The sequence below is a fragment of the Anopheles maculipalpis genome, chromosome 3RL, assembly GCF_943734695.1.
Source record: "Anopheles maculipalpis chromosome 3RL, idAnoMacuDA_375_x, whole genome shotgun sequence".
Lineage (NCBI taxonomy): Eukaryota > Metazoa > Arthropoda > Insecta > Diptera > Culicidae > Anopheles > Anopheles maculipalpis.
The window spans coordinates 15,010,402-15,024,724 of NC_064872.1; positions in this window are offsets into that span (position 1 = coordinate 15,010,402).

Sequence of the window (14,323 nt, forward strand, 5' to 3'; positions counted from 1 at the left end):
GCTTCTTCTAAGAATATACCCCAAAGGATGCCGCATAATTTATCTGAAAAGCTTGAAACCTTTGATCGCATTTTGGAGATGATTTTGAAGACAAATTTCAAGGAATGAAAGAGTACGATTACTTATAAGTAAATGAGATTGAGGTTAGCAGGTATTACTGGGTAGCCAGGGCACTAATGGTGCTGGCCGCAATTTGATTTTTCTCTTCCAATTTTGTACTTGCTTTGATGCTCATGTCAATTGATGTAATATAAGTTCTGTCGAAAATAAAACTCTTTTCTAAGTAAATTGAATTAAATCTTACAGAGTGGTTTGTGTGTTATATGTTACATAATAATGTGTTTAAATATGATCAATGTTTAAACAATATCATCTGCTTAAACCATGTCATCCAGTGGTAAAATGTACTTAAAGTTTCAATAAAACACAGTCGACTCGTTTAGGCACATTTGACCCACATTCATCTCGCCAAATTGGTTCCCTTTTAATGCGTGGTAGAGTCGGTCAAGAAAAGCATTCTGCGAACTTGATTGTTTTCTTCGGAACACCCCGTTCGTTTTGTTTCACCTTAATCACATTGCATCAGTTCCTTATCGTGGTTGCACCGAGAAAAAAAGAACCGGCGCCATTAGCTCGAGCTATGACGAAGCGACGAGCATTTTTCCTAGATTTAGCTTTTGTTTCTTGGCAAATTTTTGGACACTGGAACCCCCCAAAAAAATAAAGAAAACGTAAAATTGCAACGTTCCGTTTCGTAGTGCACAAATTAGATTCGTACATACAACCGTCTAGTCCGTTGCCGTTGATGAGTTTGAAGCTCTAAAACCATCTCTTTGCGAGCTCTCTCGAAACACCGAAACAGCCCGAAGTAACCAAACAGACCCGAAATCATCACTGTGGCGTGAAGCGGGGCCGGTCGGTCGGTCGGTGGTTTTGGTGTTCCATGACGAGGCTAATGTTCGCCAGTTCCCTAGGCGTACGGACGTACGAGCGGCATTGAAAGTGCAGCCACATGCAGGAAAAGACAGTAAAAAGACTCTCCTAATGACACATCGCAAGTATTTTCCGGCTCGTGTTCGGTCCGTGACTCACCAACAAAACCCGGATGCAGTTTACCGTCGCGTTTGCGGTTTTCCCATCGCAACAGCTTTTCTTTTCATGTGCCTTTAGAAAGCTAAGTGGGCAGACGGAAGGGAGAAGAACAAAAAAAAAGGAACTCAACTCCCCCGGCAAACGTCATTCCCTGCAAGCGACCCAAATAATCAGCAACCGTACTGGAGTACTTTCGTCCCGAGTTGGGCCTTGAAAAGCAACGCTTGATACGTGGCACAGAGCATGGAATAGAGCCGGAGGAGTGAAGAAAAAACTACCCTCTCACACACACTCACCCAGGAAGAGTACAAATCTCACATTCGTACCATTTCTAAGCAACAGAAATCCCACTCGTCACAGGCTCGTCAGAGGCTTCTGGTATGCACTAGCTGATACGCACTGGAAGTCAGAAGCTCTGCTTACCCGAAATTGCAAATAGTGATTTTACCAAATGAGATCGTGCCAACCGTGGTTAGGTGGTTGAATGCAACGTGCAATGCATCCGCATTGAGCAGCTACAATTCCATCCTTTGCGCGTTTCGAGCCGTTTCCCTGTAAATCCTCCCCCCCGACGATACCGTGTGCTGAAAACTGTAGCTTACAGTTTTCCCCGTCTACTTCCGCTTAACCCTTTGCAAGAAGCCATCAGGGATCGATTGTCGGTTATAATGGTAAAGTGGTAGTTGAGGCAGTGTTGGTGTGCGCGAGCCCTTCTGCCTTCACTAACGATAACCCGACCGGTCGGTCGACTACCACACGGAGCAAACCACCCAGAATTTCGCTAAAGTTCCCATTTTCATGCTTCAAAACCGAGCGCACAATGATGTGGCCTGCAGTGGCTCCTGCAAAAAGGGGGAATTAAACTACAGCTAGCTAGCAGAAACCCTATGAAATGGGTATGTTTCAGTGGTTCACGGTTTCGGGTATGTTGGTTCCTTTGGGGCGAACCATCATCACTTGTAGCTGACGGTGGAACAGGCGTTTTTTACGTTTTGTTTTGCTCCGTAAGAAGGTAATTAAACGAGATGCCCGCAAGAGCTTTATCAATCGAGTTACTTGTGCAACGATACGCAGACAAGGTTTCATCAATTACACGTTTCATGGTCAGGTTAGGAAAGTATTCGGAACGTGTGTTTAACGTTTTTCAAAGCAATGAGAGGAAAATTTTGAAGTAATAACAGTTATTAAATCTATATCAATCTTATTTACACTATCTGAGCATGCGTTGCCTCAGCCTTCAAACCTGCCTCTCCTCTTCTTCATCGTTCTGACATTTTTAATATGAATTCAACCTTTGCATGATCTTGGAATACATTGAAAGTTATGTGGTAATTTAAAATTCTACAAATGTTGGTCTGCCATTCCTGGGAAATTTTACTCAACGAACTCTTAGCTGAATATTCTGTCAGAAGGCAGGCAATATGCAACGAGACTGACATACGCCGAAAGAAATGATATCAATCAATCAATATAATCAATATCAATCAATGTTCATTCCAACGCTTTTCATATGAAAGTCGGTAAATATACTTGAACTAAAATATAGAAATATTTTCACGTCATGTCTGCCTAGTGAATTTTTAGAATACAAAATAAGGTATTGGGTTATAAGACAGCTTTTAAAGAAAAGAAATTAAGGGCCTTTTTATAATTTTGCCCTTAAAAGCTTCCACACTCCAAAGACCAATATCTTCATTATCGCAACGCCGTCCAAAGTACTGTTGAATAAAAACAAACCACTACTACTAATATTTCCAATGATTTTCTATGCTTTCAAAACACCAGATTGCCCAAAGACCTTTCCTATCAATTGAGCCGTCCGGGAAAGATATTTTTCGTGCCTACTTTTAACAATTTCTCCATTGTATCATCCTATAATACGACTAGTCTTAAAATAATTTGGATAGTTCTTTTTTTCCACTGATGGCATTTAAAGACCCCTTATTTGAATTTTATCACTAAAAATGGGGTAAATGTCAGGTAACTGGAGCAAGCGTGGATTACAAATGATATCTCGGTCTTACTTAATAGGAAGCTTTGACTGTGCTTGAAGTGTACCGCGATCGTACATCCTCTAATTTGCTGTCGTAAATTCATCCTAAAAGCACTATTAAAATAATTAACAATAATAAATGAACGATGGGTACTGCATACATCTATTAAAAGTTATCAAAGAATGCTTAAATGCTGCTCAGTAGCATATTATTTCTATAGCTGCTTTCCTTTGTTTTGAACAAACGGGATAATGCCACACCGTTTCAACTAACATGAAACCATAACCAGAATCAATAACCCTTTTAGGAATAATTGGACTCTATGGTATTGAACTCTATTATTAACTGCATGTATAACGAGATTATTATTAAACCATATTTAAACAATTTCTAAACGAATCGATTAAGCAAAAGTTTAGTTAACAACACACATAATTTCCAACACACGGTGCAAACATATCTGCGATAAAAACCCACTCTTTGCTTGATCGAGCAAAAGCTATAACAAGCGTTTGTGCCAGTAGTGGATTAAGCCTTTTTTGGGGAGCTCTAATTCAAGTCTAAATTAGGGCCCTCTATCACGTTGATTCTAAGTACGGTAAGTGTTCAATGTTTACTACCCATGTGACGCCTTGTATTCGGATTTATTGCTAACTTTCCCTAAACTTACAATTTTAATCATCGTTGAACATTGATCTAAATAAGGAAAAAAACTACAGAGAAATTGAAGCGGAAGGATGGGCTGGAGTTGTGGCCTAAAGACTCATCCAATGGTATGTTGCACGTCTTAATCGGACCAAAATTGTGCGAGTTATCGCCGATTTTCAGCAGAAACCCCCTTTTTCGTGGAAACTGAAACTGGGCGGAGGGTGAGAGCATTGAGGTGAGGTGTTCCACAAAAAGATGCGCTGTCTAAATACGCATCATATGGAACGCTCCGATCAGACCAAGTCTGAGCGAGTTATCGCTTATTATTCACTGGCTAATGTGGTCGTGGAAAATCGCCGATAGCTCATTGACAATACGATGACGGGCCATCATGATAAAAATACAAAATAAAATAAATAAATAAAAATCCAACTTGGAATAGGTGTTTTTTCCTTTCGTTATAGATAGTCATCAATGCAAAGACGATGATGCTAGAATTTGGTTAATCATCAAATTAGATTAAGTGTTACAGCTCGGCGCCTTATTTCCATCCCTTCCTGTGCTGATTGTGTACATATTTCTCAAGACATTTTAAAGGCCAGAGTGGCATTGCCAAACTGAACTGAGCCTCCTGTAGATCTGTAGAATTACCCATTTAAGACGAAAAGGGTTCTCTGCCCGTACGCGACCGCCAGCTCCGCCCATAGGTTAATCCGCCGCCTGGTTTGCTCATGTGTTATAATTCCTTTTTGTTCCATAGAAAAGGCCTTACCGTATTGAATTGCTTTGTTAGCCTACGGACGTAGAGAAACAAAGTCAAAACAATTAGAGACAAATGGTAACCCTAAACAGTAACCGAATTCTAAAACGAGAGCACAATGGGAGAGTTTTTTTTATGCATTCTTCCGCTTGGTTGAGCCATACCAACTTCTTTTTTCCCCTGTTTGGGGTTTTGCCTCATCTCTTTCCATACAAACTGCGAAGTTGGAAAGCCAACGGAACTTTGAACGATAAAAAAGTCACAGACAAAAAAATACCCCCACACACACACACACACACACATACACATATCGACCCCCGAAAGGATAACTTTCATAACGACACTTCAGTTTATGAAGCAAACTTTAGTCTGTCGGTAGAACTTTCCCACGTTGGCGAACGACTGCAGTGGCCGTACACCAGTGGCACGATACCGACCAGCCAACCAACCGGGCTCCGACCGGTTCGTGCCATGTGTTTCGGTTGATCGGAAGCGAAAGCAAAGGAGGAAAAAAGCGGACCAGCGCTGATGCGAAGAATAGCAAAACATACCGCCACGGCGTACATATTGCGTGAAGCTCCGGCGTTCTCATGTGCCGGCAGGAAAATAGTGTATGAAAAAAACCCGATCCTCCCCGGACAGTGGCGATTTGTTGTGTTACTCTTTTTCTTATTTTGCCTCCCGCTTGAGCTTTTTTTTTCCTTACCCCAATGGAACTTCCTTTCACTGTATCGCACTCACAGACACACCACACACACGTGGTCCATACAAGCAGGCAGAAAAGTTGGCCACCGGAAACAAAACTACTGGCAAACATGCTGCTGCACCCACCAGTAGTAACCGGGTATCGGGACGGTACGTGGTGCAACATGGAACAACGCTGGGCGGGGCACGGGAGTCCTGCCTTTAGGAAACGACCAATAAACTTTTATTTATGGCCCTTTACAGAATGTCTGCTTTGCGTTTCCGATTGCATAGGAAATAGGTTTCTTCGGCGAGGCACAGCTTCTTCGGCACGCCTCTTCCTGCTTCAACGCACCTTCCGTCTGCTTCCATTGCTTCGAACTGTATCGAAACCGCACCACGTTTGGCGTTTGGCATTCCATCGCAGGCACGACTAGCGACGAGTTGCATGTGTTTTTTTTTTGTATTTTGTTGCTGTGGTGGTGAGTGGAAAGTTGCATCCATTCATGGTGCTCCCATCGGCGGGCAAACCGGAAGGAAGAAAGGGAAATGCTTTGAAGAAAGTAGTGGCTAGAAATATTATTTCATACAGTACGAATGCGGTGCACGTCTTTGCGGAAGATGCACGATAACGATGGGAAGGAAAATTATGATTATTTGATTTGCTCATTTAAATTGAACGCCATTTAAAAGCTAAACACCAAGCGGGAGCCTTTCTGGCATGTACTGTGGGCGTTCGAAGCTTTATTGTTGCTTGTGTTAAATTTATTCTTAAAATAAGTTAAAATACGAATAAAAATTATACAATGCGTAAAAACGATTGATGTACTTTTAATGCTTTTTCGTAGGTGGAAAATAACAAGGTGAAAATAAAGTCCAACGAGTAAATATTTAATTTGCTTATCGAACTAACTAACCATCCTCTTTTGTTTTTGGTTTATTTTTATGAGCTAAAAATACATTTACAGAATTTTTTTTAGATAAACCGATGCTGACAGAGTGCATCGTTTTACTCCACTTATAATTCAATGGCCGTGCAAATCTACACATTACTCTATTCCTTTCTTTATGCGAAAATATGTGACAAAATTATCTTCATATAATGGTTGTATTGAACCGAGCATGGCAGGAAAGGGCAAAAACCGGGAGGGAATGGTAATCTAGTTTATAAATACAGTAAACACATAAGGTGTTGACAATACGGCGCAAGCTGTCATGCTTAAAATAAATTAAAATAATTGTTTTATTGGTCATAATGTGCTTGAAAAACGTCACTTGCCGTTTAAATTGTAGAAAATTTATGAAGAAGAAATAAAAACAAATATAAATCATTGGTAGCATTCATATTCATTCGATCGAGGAGTTTGTATAAATTTGTATTGTATAAAGAGGTTTTGAGACTACATTCCCCTCTCTACTGTATACAAAGAATGGTTAATACTAATACAAATCTATTGCGAAAATGACTTGTCTATTATATATTAAACTGTTGCATTTATGGCTAGTAATCAGTTGAAACTATTGCTTAAATTTTTCTGTATAAATTGCTGCTGAGTAAGAATCTAATAAGGCGATTTTGATGCAGTTTGTCGTGCGATAGGATTGCCGCGTAATCAGTGTCTGGTTGACATGGCAATCGTTGTGGATGTAGCGGACCGAGATGTCAACGACACATAAGCTGCAGAGGAGAGGCCTGGATTTCTAGAGGATGTAGAAATGGGTCAGGCGTGTTTGTCCATTTTGAAGGCCGGATAGGAGGACTGACCGTCCAGATAGATTCTTCCAGATAGATCTTTAATCCAACTGTCACATTTATCAAATGCTTCCATGAAAAATAAAACATTCCTCGGACAAATGGACATGGTTGCATCAAAATCGACGTCCTGAGACGAAATTGTCCAATTTTTCTAACTCAGAACACCTGGGAAAAATATATTTCTGACTGCAGAAAAAGAGAATCTCCACTGTCTCCAGCAATTACCAATGAATGGCTTATTTCTATCGGAGGTGCTTATCGAATATTTCTGTATCCAAGATCAACCGTCGATCGATCGACTTACATTTGTTTTTGCAGCAAAGTAACGTTCGAAAAAGAATAGCAAAACTTTTTGTAGAATGCTTCTTGCGTTTACAATTCAATAAAACATCTAAAGCCTTCAGGCAGGAACAAAGATCAATTTCCATCGGGATAATGCTAGTTTTATTGCACGAAAACCACTGCAATCGGTGTCTTTTTATTCCAGTTACAATTTTTTGTTGAAATTTTGGCCGTTTTTATCAAATTGATTCTAAAAATTCATTTAAAATTTAGTAAAAACTTGCTTATTTTCACAAAAATTATAAATTTTCAATTGTTAATATTTCCGTTAGTAACTTCCATAAGAAAATCGTTTTCATAGTTATTATTTCCAATTGAAAAGAAAATGCTATTTAAAAAAAATAATACACCTTTTTTAAATGGTCTGACCCACAACAAGTAACCAACATATTTTCATTCGAATTATTTGCAATTAGCTTTGCTTTCTGACCAACCAAAAACTCCGACACCCAACTGTGAAGCTTTATTTCTATCAAGAATTTCTTAAACACGTACGACTAAACGCTTTCACTCCCCCAACTCTCTCACACACAAACACACACTGACCAAAGCGTATTGCATTAGAATATCTTCCGTACCGCAAGTCAAAAACCGCATCCGAAGTCACTGCCAGGGAAAAGCAGTAGCGCAATCGAAACTAGTGTTTTCCGTCCCATTTCCCTGCTGCACATTCTCCAATGGCATGCTGGCTTTCGGCTCCGGAGTACCCACCCCTAGAGCATCAAGAGGATACCAGATGGTGCTAGAATGTCAGAGGAAGAAAAAAAAAAGAAGTCAACAAAAACGCCACCCAATGTGTCGCATTCTGGCAGCACCTCGAGACGGTGCCTTTGTGATTTTCGTACCAGCTTACCGGGAAGTGGCTTTTGACTTTCATCCCCCGGGCTTGGCTCGAAGACCGTAACCTGCTGGCTGCTGCATCCCATCGCACGTTAAAAGTGCACATAATTGGTATGCGTCCTTGCTGGTTTCGTTTGTGAGGCACGTGGATTAGGATTGAGAGAGGCCACCACTCTTGGAACGGTGCTGGAACCCCGTGTCCAACGATCTAAGGTCCCATTCTCTTCCGTCGTTTCATCGGAAACGAGATCGATGAAAATTTAATTTAACTATACCATACAAAGAGACCGATCCCGGCCTGGGGTGGAAAGAGGGCCACTGAATGTGGGAAACGTTTTCGTCCGACAAAGCTCGTCCCGGGGGGGAAACTTCTTCTTCTTCTGCAAGCAATTCCATCGGCACATGGGGTTAACGAGCTTCTGAGGGGATATGTCGATGTGTCTATGTGTGTGTGTTTGTGTGGGCATTGGCACACATGTTCCCAGCATTGGAAGGACATCAGTAAACGATCGTTCGACTTCCGCTTCCGGTGTGTGCTGATTAAAAACGTATGTTTTATTTTATGGCTACAACTTCCCTCCAAGTTCGTCCCACTCCAAACGGGTCAGGAAGTGGTGGTGGTTCCGCAGAGTTTTAAAGGCTAATCTGTCCTGTCTCGTGTCCTTTTTCAAATTGTGCTTGCGCAAGGTGTATGATAAAAAGCGTTCCCAGCTCGCCTTCCTTTCCTGCCTGATTGCTGGAGGGTGTCGATTTCCGTAGCAGAAGTTAGCGATGTGCTTTACCCGGTTGGGACGGAAAATGGACGGAAAAACGGCAGGAAGATAGGCAGGTTAGAGGAAGCAACTTTTAGCAACAACATTTTGTGGTTTTACTGGTTCGATGACTAGCAGGCATCGGATGGAAGTGTTACTTACCACCGACTGCCATTCCTTGTTTCCGGTGTGGTTTACATCCTCCGGACGTTCGGTCCCGTACAAACTAACCAACCAAAAACCCCGAACCACTGCTGGTCATTGCAAAAGTTTTCCCATAATTTTCAAGAAATAAGACTTGAGAAGGACAAAGATTAAGAACTTGCGTGCAGCGAGCCGCTTCGAAGGAAAGGAGGGAAAAAGCAAACCGGGACCAGCAAGATCGGTGAAAAACTCATCCATATCGGTTTCAGTCATGCGTGTCTCGGTGGCATTCATCGTGGCATCGAAGTATTTATGATGATAATAAATTTTGTTTGCTTCATTGCGCGTATTGTGCCTTTAAATGGCTTCGGCAAGGAACACGCGTGCAAGCAAACGCACACAGACAAATGAGGCATGATAAACGTTTAGTTGTTTTGGACGGTTGATCAGCACACGCTTTCAAGTTATTTGCAGTTAAGTTGACAAAAGGAAAGACTCTTTTGCAGGTTTATGGTCTTGTAAATATTTTGAATAGTTTATCCAACAATCCATTCAATTTTGAAGAAAATTTCGTGGGTTTATTTATTTATAATTAATTTATTTATTTATAATTTTATTATTTATAATTAATAATGACGGTCCAGTGCCGTATTGTCAACAACGCTTGTGTTGAGTAAATGTTGTAATCATCTTGATAAGGCATTTCCTCCTTATTCTTTGCCTTATCCCGGGCATACTCGGTAATTTCGTGGGTTATTTAAATAAAAATATATTAAATTAGCTAACAAAACTCCATTGTCCAAAGAGGATTGGGACGTATGGGCTAAGTTACCAGTCGTTTTATTAAAATGATTGTGACTTGAACATTACTTGTTGAAGGCCCAGGAAGCTCGATTCTTTAAGCGGGACAAAGCAGAATTCAACAGAACTTCTTGAAGAAATGAGGATCAATTCTAGCAGCCAAAATGGGGGTTCGCGCCATAAGCAACACCGACGCTGGTGTACGCACAGTACGACCGGAGTTCTAATTCTATCCGGAACGTTTCCTCGTAGAGAGGACTGACTATCCAACTACTTAGTATCGGAGAGTCTAGTAAGCCATTCGATGGTCGACGTGTCTTAGAAGATCGTTAAGCCATAAGGAAGTAGAAGAATGTCGGTCATATCTATATATCTGACTAACAGGTTTAGACAAAAGCTCTCATCCTTTGTAGTGTTGGGTTCTCGGAACCACACTCACGGCTTCGAACCGCTTCCGAGCATCGTAACTCCGGCTAAATCAATACCACGGTTCCGTCCGAAACCGTCCGGAGCCTTCCAAAGCCGTCCGGAACTTTTTAGATCCGTCCGGAGCCGTTTGGAACCGCCCGCAGCCGTTGGAGCCATCGGAACCGACCGAAGCCGACCGAAGCCGACCGGAGCCGTTGGGAGCCGTCCGGAGTAATCCAGAGTGATGTAATCTACATTGGTGTCTATCATCAAATTCGGCTCCAAACGGCTCTAAACGCCTTCAAACAGCTCCAAACAGTCGAAAGACCTTTACTATTATTATGTGGCCATGATGCAAGAAACAATTGATTTTTGAGACGTCTAAGAAGTTAAGCGAAATCGATTATTTGTTTTTATGGTACTCTTAAATAAAGTTTCACCCAAACACTGAAACCCACCAATGGTTGGTGCTTGTTTCAAGTATGTAATGAAGTCAATGAAGCCAATAGTTTGTCATTTTTAACTGAATTTACATTACTACCAGCTTAATCATATGATAAAAAACTTGCATTGTTTTTGTAGTAAATTATGCAGAAATAATCTCATATTTGTACTTCCATCATAATCAGATACACTCCGGATGAAGCATTCAGCCCTGTTTTCCACTCTTCCTTCATAGTCCTTTACTGGTGATAAGAGAAACTTTGTTTGCATTTTGTAAGGAACTCATCATCATGATTCCTTACACCACCACCAGCAGTTGCAACTTTCGATCGATAAACCATTCATGTTTTGTGCATTGTTAAGCTTTTCAAACATGCTTAGCGTGAACGAAAAAAAAAATACCATCAGTCGAGATAACATCCAATAGCATTATTTGTGAGAACTGGCTAACACTGCTAGAAACAGCACAACCTAAAGCTCAAAGCGAAAACAATCAAAAGTTTGAAATTAGTTTTTCCTTTTTTCCCCGGCATGCCCGGCCACAATCCCACACGAGCATACTACGCCAATTCCTTCCTCACCGGTTACGGATCAATAAATTAAGAGAAGCGAGAAGGAGAGCGAGAGAGTTCCCTTCCGGAGCACCAAGTATGAGCCCAATAAAGCAAAACAGTTTGACAAACAATCATCCGGATGTGAGTATGGAAGTTGTCCTGTGGAAGTACGCTGGTATGGTGGTTAGCATGTGTGCGCTGGTTGTTGCAAAAAAGCGCGCGTGCCAAGCGTTTGGTACAAAACATCGTAACCTCATCAGCGAGGTGGATTTGATGTCACCCTAACAATGTGCCACCATTGTTAAAAAAGCTCTCATTCGATTTGGAACCACATTTTCATGCGCAAAAAAAGAAGCTTGAAGGGTACGATTTTGAATGGTTCAATCCAACAATTGGGTAACCATAACACAATTTGAAAGGGGGAAAAACCATTCGCTCGTGAGTCACGTAATGGTTGGTGATTTATTCAACGTTCGTTAATTGCAGTTTGTTCATTATTGATGGGTGCTTATTAAATTTGTAACGGTTGCATTGACGAGGAAGAGACCGCCGGATGGCTAGCTGGACACCGATAATGTCATATTTAATTATTCTAACTGTCCGAACAAGCTTTGTGTCAGGAGTCGCAGTGGGGAGAGAGAAAAGTAGCATAAAAGGAAAAATTGACATTATTCGTGCATCCACTAAGCTGTTGGGAGCAGATTATCAATCTGGCGCATGACCTGGTAATCAGGTTGACGAGCTTTTACTGGTGATCCGATTTAAATGAGATACGAGGGCTGACAATAAAGTAAGGTCTCCAACGCTGCAACTTCGCCGGATCACGCGCTAGGCGAAATCTGGCAACACCGCCGTGTTCCTTGGTTCCCCCACTACCACTTTGCTGCTGGGTGAGGCTTCCCCGACCGCTCAGTCTTGGCTGAGCAGCTGTCAACGATGGAGGTACCCCTCGCGTCAGCGTCCAAGTGCGAATTGCGTTCTGTAATACGTTTTTTGAGTGCGAAAAAGGTAACACCTATTGAAATCCATCGTCAACTAGTTGAAGTTTACGGGGAAAAGTGTATGGACATAAAAAACGTGCGTAAGTGGAGCCGCGAGTTCAATTCCGGGCGCACTAATGTTCACGACGAGGAGAGAAGTGGCCGACCGTCGGTCTCGGATGCGATTGTTCAAGCAGTGGAGGCAAAAATGCTCAAAAACCGCCGTGCGACAATTAGGGACTTGGAAGAGAAGCTTGAAGGAGTGTGTAGCAGCGAAACAATCCGTCATATCCTTGTGAACAACTTGCAGTATCACAAAGTTTCTGCCCGATGGGTGCTGAAACAGCTGACCGAAGACCACAAGAGGTCAACACCTGGCTGCGCGAGGCGGACGGAGAGTGGTATTCTGCCAGCATAGACAAGTTCATCGTGCGGATGCGCCAAGTAAAAGTAAAAAAGTAGCCAAGACCTTGGCCTTTCCAACGGTGTATCGCTTTTTGTAAATAAATGTCATTTTCTATGAAAAAAAAAATTGGAGACCTTACTTTATTGTCAGCCCTCGTATAAGCTTAGGTGGTTTTGTGCGTGACTTAATTTTCTTTTATGAGAAAGATACAACATTTTCCAGCACCTGAGGATCCACAGTCAAACACTGTTTACAATTACAACCCTATGCCATTCGCAAAGAAAACGTTGGAAACTACGAAATATTAGATAAGGTTTTGTAATGACCGTCAACGTCTGTAAAGATTTCTCTACACTTACTTACTTATCGGATACTACAACAGTGACGTAGTCAGCTTAGCCTGCAGCAGAAATCCTCGATATCGCTTACGGCCACATTTAACTATGCCTCTATTTAATTTACAGAACACATCTACTGCTCACTACTACTACTCTACTGCTCAAACAATATATCAATTTAACAACCTATTACAATACCACCAAGGGCCCTCGATTTCCTTATTTATTGTCATCTTGGCATCAGAGAGGATTCCATTAGAGACTCGTAGGTGGCCCAGTACATATGGAATAATGCTAGAATATTAAATCTACAACGCATCAGACTTACCAGGCTTAGTTGGTCGGTTCATTATGTCACAAAGATGGAACCGAAGGGCGCAGTTAATAAGGCCAGTTTAAGAAGTCCGAATGCATAGAGAAGACGATGACGGAGTAAATAAAAAATAAGGGAAGGATGAAATACGCCAATCCGTGAACGATGTGAAGGACTTCCCCAGCAAACTATATAATTTCTCAATATCTGTCGTAGCCGTAATTGTAACGCTTTGTTCTCTTTTCAAATCTTTAAGTATATTTAGAGTTTTCAATTATTTTACACTTTGTTTTTGTTCGGTTTTTATTCTTTAGTTTCCTTCCCGCTGCTAGTCTACACGCCAACCGAGAAATATATGCTAACATTCGCTCGGGTGTGTCTATAGCTTCGTATAAAATATATACTATATAATATATGCTTTCTGTTTTTTTGTTTATGTATATTCTTTACGTCCGCGCAAGCCATATGATTCTCACACTGCTTACTGCTTATATTACAAGCTACATTGGTTTTGTTTTCGTTCGTTTTTTTTTTTTATTAAATTAGCGTTACTCCGCTGCGGACAAAGGATTGTACACTATCATTGCCAATTTTATAATAATTTTGGGGTTTTACTTTTTCTCCCATGGACTAAGGATTGAATTTGTGCGTTTCGCTTTACCATACTGTTTTATTCTTCAGGTATTATTTATTCGTTCGAATTGAAATCATTGTGAAATGATATTGTTTGTTTCATTTAGAAGAGGAATATAAGAAGGATTCCATCAGCTTTTTAATGGGAAATGTAAGATTAGGAATGTTTAGGAACAAACTCGTAAGTGGAAACGGAAATCTTACTTTGTTACGTTGTACTGTTGTGAGCCACATTTTCGATTTTTATTACAGATTTCTAGCTCCCCCGTAAAAGTCACCAGTTAACGACCGAACGCCTCGAAAAGCATTACTCAAATAAAACCCTGACCAAGGTATCAAAGAACCAACCGACAACTCGTAAGATAATCATTTATTCTTAGGGAAACTCGTACACGCCGGCTAAACGGTCACGAAAGGCCATTCAACGGTTGCAA